The sequence below is a fragment of the Anser cygnoides genome, chromosome 32 (genome assembly GCF_040182565.1).
Source record: "Anser cygnoides isolate HZ-2024a breed goose chromosome 32, Taihu_goose_T2T_genome, whole genome shotgun sequence".
In the NCBI taxonomy this organism is placed as follows: Eukaryota; Metazoa; Chordata; class Aves; order Anseriformes; family Anatidae; genus Anser; species Anser cygnoides.
In genome coordinates this window covers 2,158,567-2,167,348 of record NC_089904.1, presented here as the reverse complement: position 1 = coordinate 2,167,348, position 8,782 = coordinate 2,158,567, and the positions used below count along the sequence as shown (strand labels likewise).

Here is an 8,782-nt window from a genome sequence, read left to right as displayed (position 1 = left end):
GCCTCAAATCCGCGTTAAAATCTACCTGTAATTTTTTAAGAGAGTTTGTGCTTTAATTTTAGACATGGGTTAGCAAAACACTGCCACAGAGAACATATAAACCATCAGGATATCTCATTATAAAAACGTTTGCCAAAATTAATTTTTTCACCGGGAAAGCATATTAATATTCATATTTGCAGCCAGTACACTCCTGTGCCTCTCAAACCTACATATTGGGTGGAGAAGTGTCGATAATTACATAGAGTGTGGAAATTCATTTTAGTTTTATGATTAACCAGTAAACTCTTATGAGGTGATACGAGACGCTGCTAAAGGAGAAAGCATTTAAAAAATTAGGTATGGAAAAGTACAGTTGGAGACCCAAGGTAGCAATGAGGAATGTCGGGCAGACTTCAGGTCCAGTAAAATGAAGGAAGAAAGAAAGAAAGAAAGAAAAGACCTTACAGATTACCTCAAATCAAAATATCTTAAGCTAGAAATAATAGAAAATATGATATTTTAATGGGAGTTGTGGGCCAGGGCTTTTTTCTTGGGTGGAAAATAAATCCCGTGGGGTTTTGCAGTGATCTGCGAGACTAAATATGGGGGGGTAGTGGGGAAGGGGGGTTGTATATGACCCCCCCGGGCCTCTATGTGGGAATATATTGCAAGGCGAGCCGAGGACCGAGCAACTCATTGCACCCACCGGGACCCGCTGCCCATCCAGGGGGCCACACCAAACTCTTATTTAGTTTTTTTAGCAAGTTTTGCTCCTTCTGGGGGGCTGCCTGCCAGGGCAGAGGGACCACAGGGTTTTTCCATCGGGCTCCCCCCACCCCCAAGTGGCTTTTTCCATCTCATTCACCCCAATCCCCCCCCCGTTTCCAATTGCACCTTCCAGTCGGAGCCCAAACACTGACTTTATGGGTATTTAAAACAACCATCTTCATCTGTAATTGTGGATGAAGAGTATTTATTGCTTCGGTGAATAACTAGATATATAATTATCTCTTTATAGAGAGACTGTGAAATAAAGCATCTGTCTCCCCCCGCACGCCCAGGCACACACAAAGGCAGGCGAACAGGGACAAAGTTACACATCTGCACAACTACTTCATTTTTTCCCCAAAAGTGCATTTATTAAAGACCGAGGACCTTCTCTTCCAACTTTAAAAAATCATCGGGACCCATGTATGTATTTTTTTTTCCCGGATGGAGATAAAGAAAATACTTATTTGCGAAGAGGAACCGCGCTGGTTGCCGCATTTCTGCGCTGACCTTTTAATTTAGTTTTATTTTATTTTTTCTTGGGGAAAAAATGCAGGGAATTTGGGGTGGCTCTTGTCTATCTGTGGGAAAAAAAAAGAGGAGGGGGAGTTGGGGAAAAATGCGCTGCGGGGTTGTAGGGCCATCAGGGTGAGGACGGGGTGGTAGTGGGGATGGGGAGGCGGTGGGGTTTAAGGGGATTTCTGGGGGAAAAAACGAGACGAAAGGGTCCGAGCGACCACAATGGAGATTTGCTTTTAGGCAGCGGACAAAACTTGGCTTCACCCCTCTCCCTCTGAAGGATCGATTCCCCATGGCTTGGGAGGACAGCAGTATCCCTGCACCCAGCCTCCCCACCTATTATTTTATTTTATTTTATTTTATTTTATTTTATTTTATTTTATTTTATTTTATTTTATTTTATTTTATTTTATTTTATTTTATTTTATTTTATTTTATTTTATTTTATTTTATTTTATTTTATTTTATTTTAATGTTATTTTTTCCCACTTCCGCGGCCGCGGAGCGCTGCCGGGCGGCGGCGGCGGCGCTGCCGGCGGGAGGAGCCGCCGGGGCTGCCCGTCTGGGTGGGCGGGGGCCGGCCTCGCAAAGTGAAGGTCAAGTTAAGGCTCCAGCCTCCCTTCCGCGGCCGTCCGCGCCGCTCCGCCGCAATGCCATTGCCGCCCACCTGCCCGCTTATTTTTATTTTTATTTTTTTTTACCCCCCCCTCCCCCAGGGTTTTCCCCCCCCTTCTCCGTGGGGGGAGAGAGGCGAACCAAGTGCGTCGGGGGGGCTTGAAATAGCCAAAAGGATGGGGTGGGGGCGGTTTTACCGAGCCTTTTTCGTCCCGATTCCTGATTTTTTTTCTTCCTTTCTCCCCCCAGTTGGACTTCAAACAAGGTTTCCCCCCCTCCTTCTTTTTTTTTTTTTTTTTTTTTTTTTTTTTCCCCTCTCTTCCCAGCAAGATGCAAACACGTCTGCCGTGGAGGAAATTAAACGTCATAAAGAAAAGCCCAATTAAGGTTTAATGTCTGAACATTACCATTTCCTCCAGAAAACAATGAAGTTCACTCGGTAAGGAGAGAGAGGCAGAAAGAAAGAAAAGGGGGGTGGGGGGGGGAGAGGGGCAGAAATTTTCGTTTCAAAGAGGGAAAAAATGGGCAGAGAAGCGTAATCGTGGAATAAAAGGAGCGGGGAGCGGGAGTGAAGCGGGTGGGGGAGAAATTTGGGGGTTGGCTCGGAGAGGGGTCGGGCTGAATGAAATACCGGGGGTTTCAATGGGTTTTGAAGCTGGTTTTTGCCTGTTTTTGAAACCTGGAAGGGCCTAGGCAGGGGTAAATGAGAAATAAGATATGTGAGCAGCCAAGGGGGTGGCAATGGGGGGGGGTCGGGATGCTGCGGGGGGGATAAAATCCCTGCGTGGCTTTTTACCTCTTGCCTCGCAGTAAGGCGTGCTGCTCTTCCCCTGTCTCCCTTCCTCCTCCGGCTTCATCCGGAGCTGGTTTCACCGCGAGCCTCCAAAAAAGCCAAACTGGGGAGGGGGCACCTATTAAAAAAATAAAAATAATAATAAAGAGAGGGAGAAGGCGACCAAGTGCACCCGCAACGGCAAAAGCTCCCAAACCCAACGCTCTTGGGCCTTGGGAAAATGGCAAAAAGAGGAAAAACCTTGGCCGGGAGGGTACTTTCTCCAGGTCTGTGGTTGTGTCTTTGCACCCCCCGACCCCCCCGATTCCCCCCTGGCCCCTCTCCCACCGCTGCGGGCAACGGGGCGAGCTGCAGCCTGGCTCAGGGGGGAAACCAGCGACACTTGGGTCTTACTCCACTAGTTGGGGGACTCTGCTCTTTTTTCTCCTCCACCAGGCCAGGCTCGGGTGGGGGGCAGAGGGGGTGAAGCCCTTGCCCCCCCCCCCCCCCCCCCGTGAGTCCTGAGAAGCCTCCTGGTCCTGCTAGGGAGCTCGTCTGCCAACCCCAAAATAGCAGAAGAGAAAAGGTCCTTGTTCTTTGTTTTCTCCTCGCGGCGAGGAAATAGCAAAAAACGCTCCCCCTCTTTTTCAGCCTCTGCCCTAGACGCTACTCAAAGGGCAAAAGAAAAATTGTGCTGGACAGCCAGCGCTGGGATGGATGGAAGGCGAAAATCTGCGGTTAGCGTAATGGAGAAGGCTATTTTCCGTATACACGCGGTCATTTAATCTGAATAGATAAATATGTAATTATTTAGACAAATCTATGCTATACGGAATAGAAATCCAGGGAAATATTCAACCGGAATATATACATGTGTGTAACATAGCAATGAATGAAGATCTATGTGTATTTATGTGTGCATTGCTACAAAACTTGGTATTTCTGCACAGAGTTGCCCATGCAGCCGTAGACTAATAATTTTCTAATGAATAGGTGAGAAAAAGAAAGAAAGAGGGAGAAAGAGAGAGAGAAAGAGAGAGAGAGAAAGAACAAGAAAATTTTAGGAAGCGACCAGACGAACAGAATAGATAGGATTTCGAGACTCTGACTGCTCTCAATGCACAGGGTACATCAAAGCCCAGTACCTTATTAAATGAGAACTCCGGCCACATTAATTTCTATATACGCTTATTTCAGATGAATGTGGCAATAACAAAACACTCAAACCCTCGTCCCCGTGAGGAAAAAGATGTGGATATCATTTCTGATAAGCAGGGGACTTTGGGGAGCCGCGATGCTGGCGCAGGGCATGGAGTGAAGCAACTTTTTTTAGAGATTTTGTACCCTGACCCCTCTGCTTCTCCGACTGCAAATAAGATATAGATGTGCTTTTGCACGCGTGGATGTATTTTATAGGGAAAGGGACGCGTGAGCACCGGGAAAGGCAGGTGGCTCCATAGGTAGATGGAGAGGGATGGGCATTTCCCACCGCTTTACCTTGCTTTCTTCTGCCGGCAGCATTTATCTTCTGCAACCGAGATCTGCCTTTGGAAAACGTCGCCCCGCGGAGCAACTGAAGGATTTTGCTTCATTTTATTCTGATTAATGCGGGTATGGAAGAGAGAGCCCAGCGCCGCCGCGCCCGCAATTGCGAACTATTGAAGTTGATCCCCGGGAACTGTTGAGATTCCCCTTTGATCAATGGTTGTCTGAGGGAAATACATCTAGGTGCTAGTAGCTGTGGAAAATATTAAAAAATAATAATAATAAAAAGGGGATGCGGGAGCCAAGGCATTAAAGTGCACTACTTGGAACTGATTTCCTGGGTATTTAAGGATTAAATAGCACGCATGCAAACGTGTGTGCGGTTTTAATAAGGCTGGGTGGGATTAGCCGCCCACCTTCTATTCCGAACTTTGCATTTCGGGGCTATTTTGCTAATAAACGGGCTACCCAACAGAAAAACACATTTTCCCCGCCACAATTTCCGACTTTTTACACACTTTTGCACGTTTTAGTGTCACTGCTAAAGTTATCAAGAGGGAATGTCTGGCGAATAAAGGATTTTTTTTTTTTGCAAGGTTTGGGTGTGTTTTATATGTCTTCCTTTTTGTTTAAATGAGTATTTTTAGAGATTTGGAAGGGGTAAAAAAGAGAGAGGAATAGAAATAGGTGTTGCTTAACGAGCTCCTCTGGCTTTCCTGTCTCCTCTGGGCTGAATTTCGCAGCGGCTCCAGGAGCGCAGCACGCTGTGAAGTTTTCCTTGAGTTAATTCCCGAACCCTCGCCGTTTCCCGTGCTTCAGCAGCCCCCCGCAACCGGGCCGTGGGGAGGCCAAGAAGCAAATAAATAGGGGGCCAAGAAGCAAATAAATAGGGGGGGACGCCCCCGCCCCGCTCCGCCCGGCCGGAGCTCGCCCCGTGGGGATGGAGCCGCGGCTTCGCGTGGGCTGATGAGAAACTAAAAAAAAAAACAAAAAAAAAAACGGGAAGCCTGATTGGAAGCCTGATTGGCTTCCGAGCCAAGCAGAGTGTTAGTTATATTGGTTATTAGTGAGCCCAACTCTTCTTAACGCCTCCTCGGCATCACTTCCACCCGAGCCGGCACCCGCCGCACATTTTTAGCCCAGACAGTCGCAGCGCTGCCTGCGGTTGGGAAGCATAGTTTATCTGCTTTTATCTTGATTAAGTCCACATGATTTTGAACTTGCAGCTCAGGTCTAGAGAGATCTAAGTCATTTTTTTCCCTTTGAATTGTTCACAGCTTATATAGTTTTCTTTAGCAGTCTGGCTTACATCCAATTAAATCTCTCTTTGCCATTTGGGGACAATAATCTTTTCCAAGCGCTTCCCACTTGTAGCTATTGTCTCCCTTCAGATTTCCTGTACACATACGCGGTGTCTAGTAATCTGTTTACTGGCCTGGGTTTCCTCTCTTTCCGTCTCCCTCTCTCTTTTTTTGAAGTCCATCTGAGGCTTAGGAAGTAATTGTAGTACCGTCGTGGAAGGGAGGGAAAAATCAGTTTGAGAACATCTGATAGGCCAAAGTCATTAGACATCAGAACTTTGAGCCTATTTAGCAAAAGCAAGGCACATCTCTGTGCAGCTGCAGGAGCTGCAGCTGCTAAAGAAGTGTTTTTTGCACTCACTTCCAACGCATCTGCAGCCCCGAGTGAGCACAGGTTAGCAATGCAGGCAGGTTTGGAAAAGCTCCTGTTTTTTTCCCCAAACCGGGAGCCAAAGCAAACTCCGATCATCTGTCTGAAACAGGGAAAGATTCAGGGTATAAATAATGCATCAGATATCTTGAGGCCACAGTAAGTAGCAATGTGTAACGTGGTAAGTCACTTCGGTACAAAATCTATTCTCTTCTTATTTATTTATTTTTCTTCCTCCAGACAAGTTTCCATACTGTACGGGCTCGGACAAAGGGTTCTTTATGGTAATACAAACAAGAAAGTTTTTGACAGAAGTTGGGAGGCTGCTAACGAATTTACATTGCGTTCAGATAATTGTAGCTTTGGGGAAAAAATAGATCTTCTCTCCCCAATGGGAGCAAAAAAAATGAGCAATGATTTATTGAGAAGAGTTCAAGTATAGGATTAGCCTAAATCAAAATATAACTTGAGATGTTTGCACAGATCAGCTAAAGCCAACTTTCACAACTCCAAGGTTTTGATTTTGGTACAACTGCTGCAATGTTTTTGGTCACGAAATGCCTCTAACATACACTTAAAATTCATTTTAGTAACGCAAAACACATCTTACAAGCTTCGAGCTTTGCCTATTTGCCTGCTGAAAACGCTGTTAAATGTGTTAAGTGTTTGCATTATATCAGGCAAATGAGTGCTCACTCCGGAGCAGGGCGAGGGGGGGCATGGGGAGTTGTATTTGATTTATTTTTTTTTTCCTTGCAATGTGCTGTTTCTGTACAAAAGCGACAAGTCCAGGACTGGAAAGGAGTCCGGCTGAGATGCCAGCACAGAAGGACCCAGCCAGTTGGGGTTCCTGCCCGAAAGGCACAGGGAGGGAAAGGCTCGGGGCTGCCGCCTTCCCCTTCCCTCTGCGGCTGGGAAAGAATGGGGAAAAAAAAAAGGGGGAAAAAAATCTTCCAGACAGGGCAGCTTCACCTCGTACACACAGTCATATCAGAGCAACCTCCCGAAGCAAAATCAGACCTTTCCTCCCCCCTTCTCAAGTTCCCTTGGATTTTTTTTTTCTGCTTGCAAGAGCACAAATACAGGTTTTATTTAATTCTCTCCTCCACGCTCTAACCTTTCACATGCGCTAGGAAATGAAGCAGGTTTAAAAATGAAGGAATTGAAATGTTCTGGATGGCTATGCCTTAAAGTCATTTGCTTTTTTTTTTTTTTTTTTTTTTTTTTTAAGGGCAACCAAAAGGAATGCGAGACGCCAGCCCTCATTCCGTTTTATGGTAGTCACTTTGGTGGTCAAATTCAAGTGCTGTGACTCCACAGCTGTCTCTTCTGTGCTTCCTTGCAGGAAGCAGGCAAATCCTATACTTTAAACTGGGTTTAAAAAACAAAACGACACCAGGGCTTGGTTTAGATGTATTTACCTACGAAGAGCAATAAATTATTCCCGCACCTAGAGGAGGGAGGGCGAGTGCTATGCCACACGTATTTTTTGTTTGTTTGTTTGCTGATGTGTTCTCTTTTTTTTTTTTTTTTTGGGGGGGGGGGTAGTGTGTGGGGGGCTTTGTTTTGGGTTGAAGGAGCTGCTCGGATCTTGTTTTTTTCAGCAACAAGCTCTAATTCCTTCCCTGGATGCAGAGCTTCATGCCTACAGCCTTCCTATGGAATCTGGACTGGAATCCATAGGACAAAAAATGTACATTAAAGAGCATTTCCCCCTTTGAATCAAGTGAGAGTATTCTCCACGCAGGTTGCAAACAGGAGGGAATTGGGGAAAAAATAATTACACTCATAAACAATAGCTTAACATTATTAGTTTGTAGTTAGTATTAATATTGGTCAATAAAAAGCCAAGTTAAAAGATCGCTGACACTTTAATTAAAAGTTTTGCCCAAAACGACGTCCAAGCCATAAAATAGGGCAGATTACAAACCTGAAGAAATCCATCTCGGCAGCCAGAGTTCTTGCCCCTATGTTCATCAGCCAAACGGTGCATTGGAGAGGAAAACACAGCTCATTTTGGAATTACAGACATATTTATATGTGTGTATATCTCTATCTCCACACACACACATTCAGGGAGACCCACACGCCCCGATCCCTTATAAAAAGAGTTTTATGAGAACGGCTCTCCTTAAATAGAAAATACAAAGCTGGAAGGGGGAGGAAATCCAGAAATGAATGAAAATAAATGAACAGGAGTGCGATGCTGCGCTGGGGGGATGAACAAGGCTCAACCTGGGGAAGAGCACACAATCTTAGTAAGTGACGCCGCCATGTTTCCCTTCAAGATTTCGTAATAAATACACAGAAATCCGGGCACACTGCCTGATAAGCACTGTAATTTTGCAAGCCCTGCTGCAATACCCATTGTATTTATGCTCAGGAGCTTTGAAAACCTCTGCTCGCTGCTCTGCTGCAAGATACGGGCTTGCGAGGCTGTTTCCTTCAATGAAAATGAACTTTTCATTTTCTTTTTTATTTTCCTTTTTTATTTCTTTTTTTCCTTTTCTTTTTCTTTTTTTCTTTCTTTTTTTTTTTTTCTTTTTCTTTTTCTGTGCATTGCTGCAGCATTGCAGAATATCTGTATTTCTAGCAGAGGTTGCGACCTTCCTCCGCTTGCCCGAGGTGCGTTTTATCTTCCCAAATCTCCACATCTCGCCCAGGAATTAAGCTACCTCCTGGTCAAAATGGGGCGGCAAACATCAGGTTGGGGGGGGCAGCAAAGAAATAAAATGAAAACTAGACGAGAGAAATGCAAAAGGACGTGCCCAGGGGTGCCCAAGTGCAGAGGGGACAGCTTGAGCAGGGCTAGGAGCCCCTGATGCTCCTTTGGGGTGAACTGGTAAATACTCGGGTGAGTTTATAATTTATTTTTTTTTCGGGGAGCAAAGCGAAAACATCGCAGCCGTCCAGGCTTTTTCTGGTCCAACTCTAAGGCTCAGCGCTCTGGCAAAGGGCTGAGATTTGCCT

The 8,782-nt window shown here is 45.6% G+C and overlaps 1 long non-coding RNA gene across 1 annotated transcript; it reads right to left on the bottom strand.

Moving 5' to 3' along the window:
* Positions 1-348: 348 nt before the first annotated feature.
* LOC136788055 (uncharacterized) lies at positions 349-4,288 on the bottom strand. Its single transcript, XR_010827063.1, has 3 exons — positions 4,154-4,288; positions 2,681-2,795; positions 349-1,331 (listed from the first exon to the last, which is right to left on the bottom strand). It is a non-coding gene; the product is annotated as an uncharacterized lncRNA (long non-coding RNA).
* Between the last annotated feature and the right edge of the window lie 4,494 nt (positions 4,289-8,782).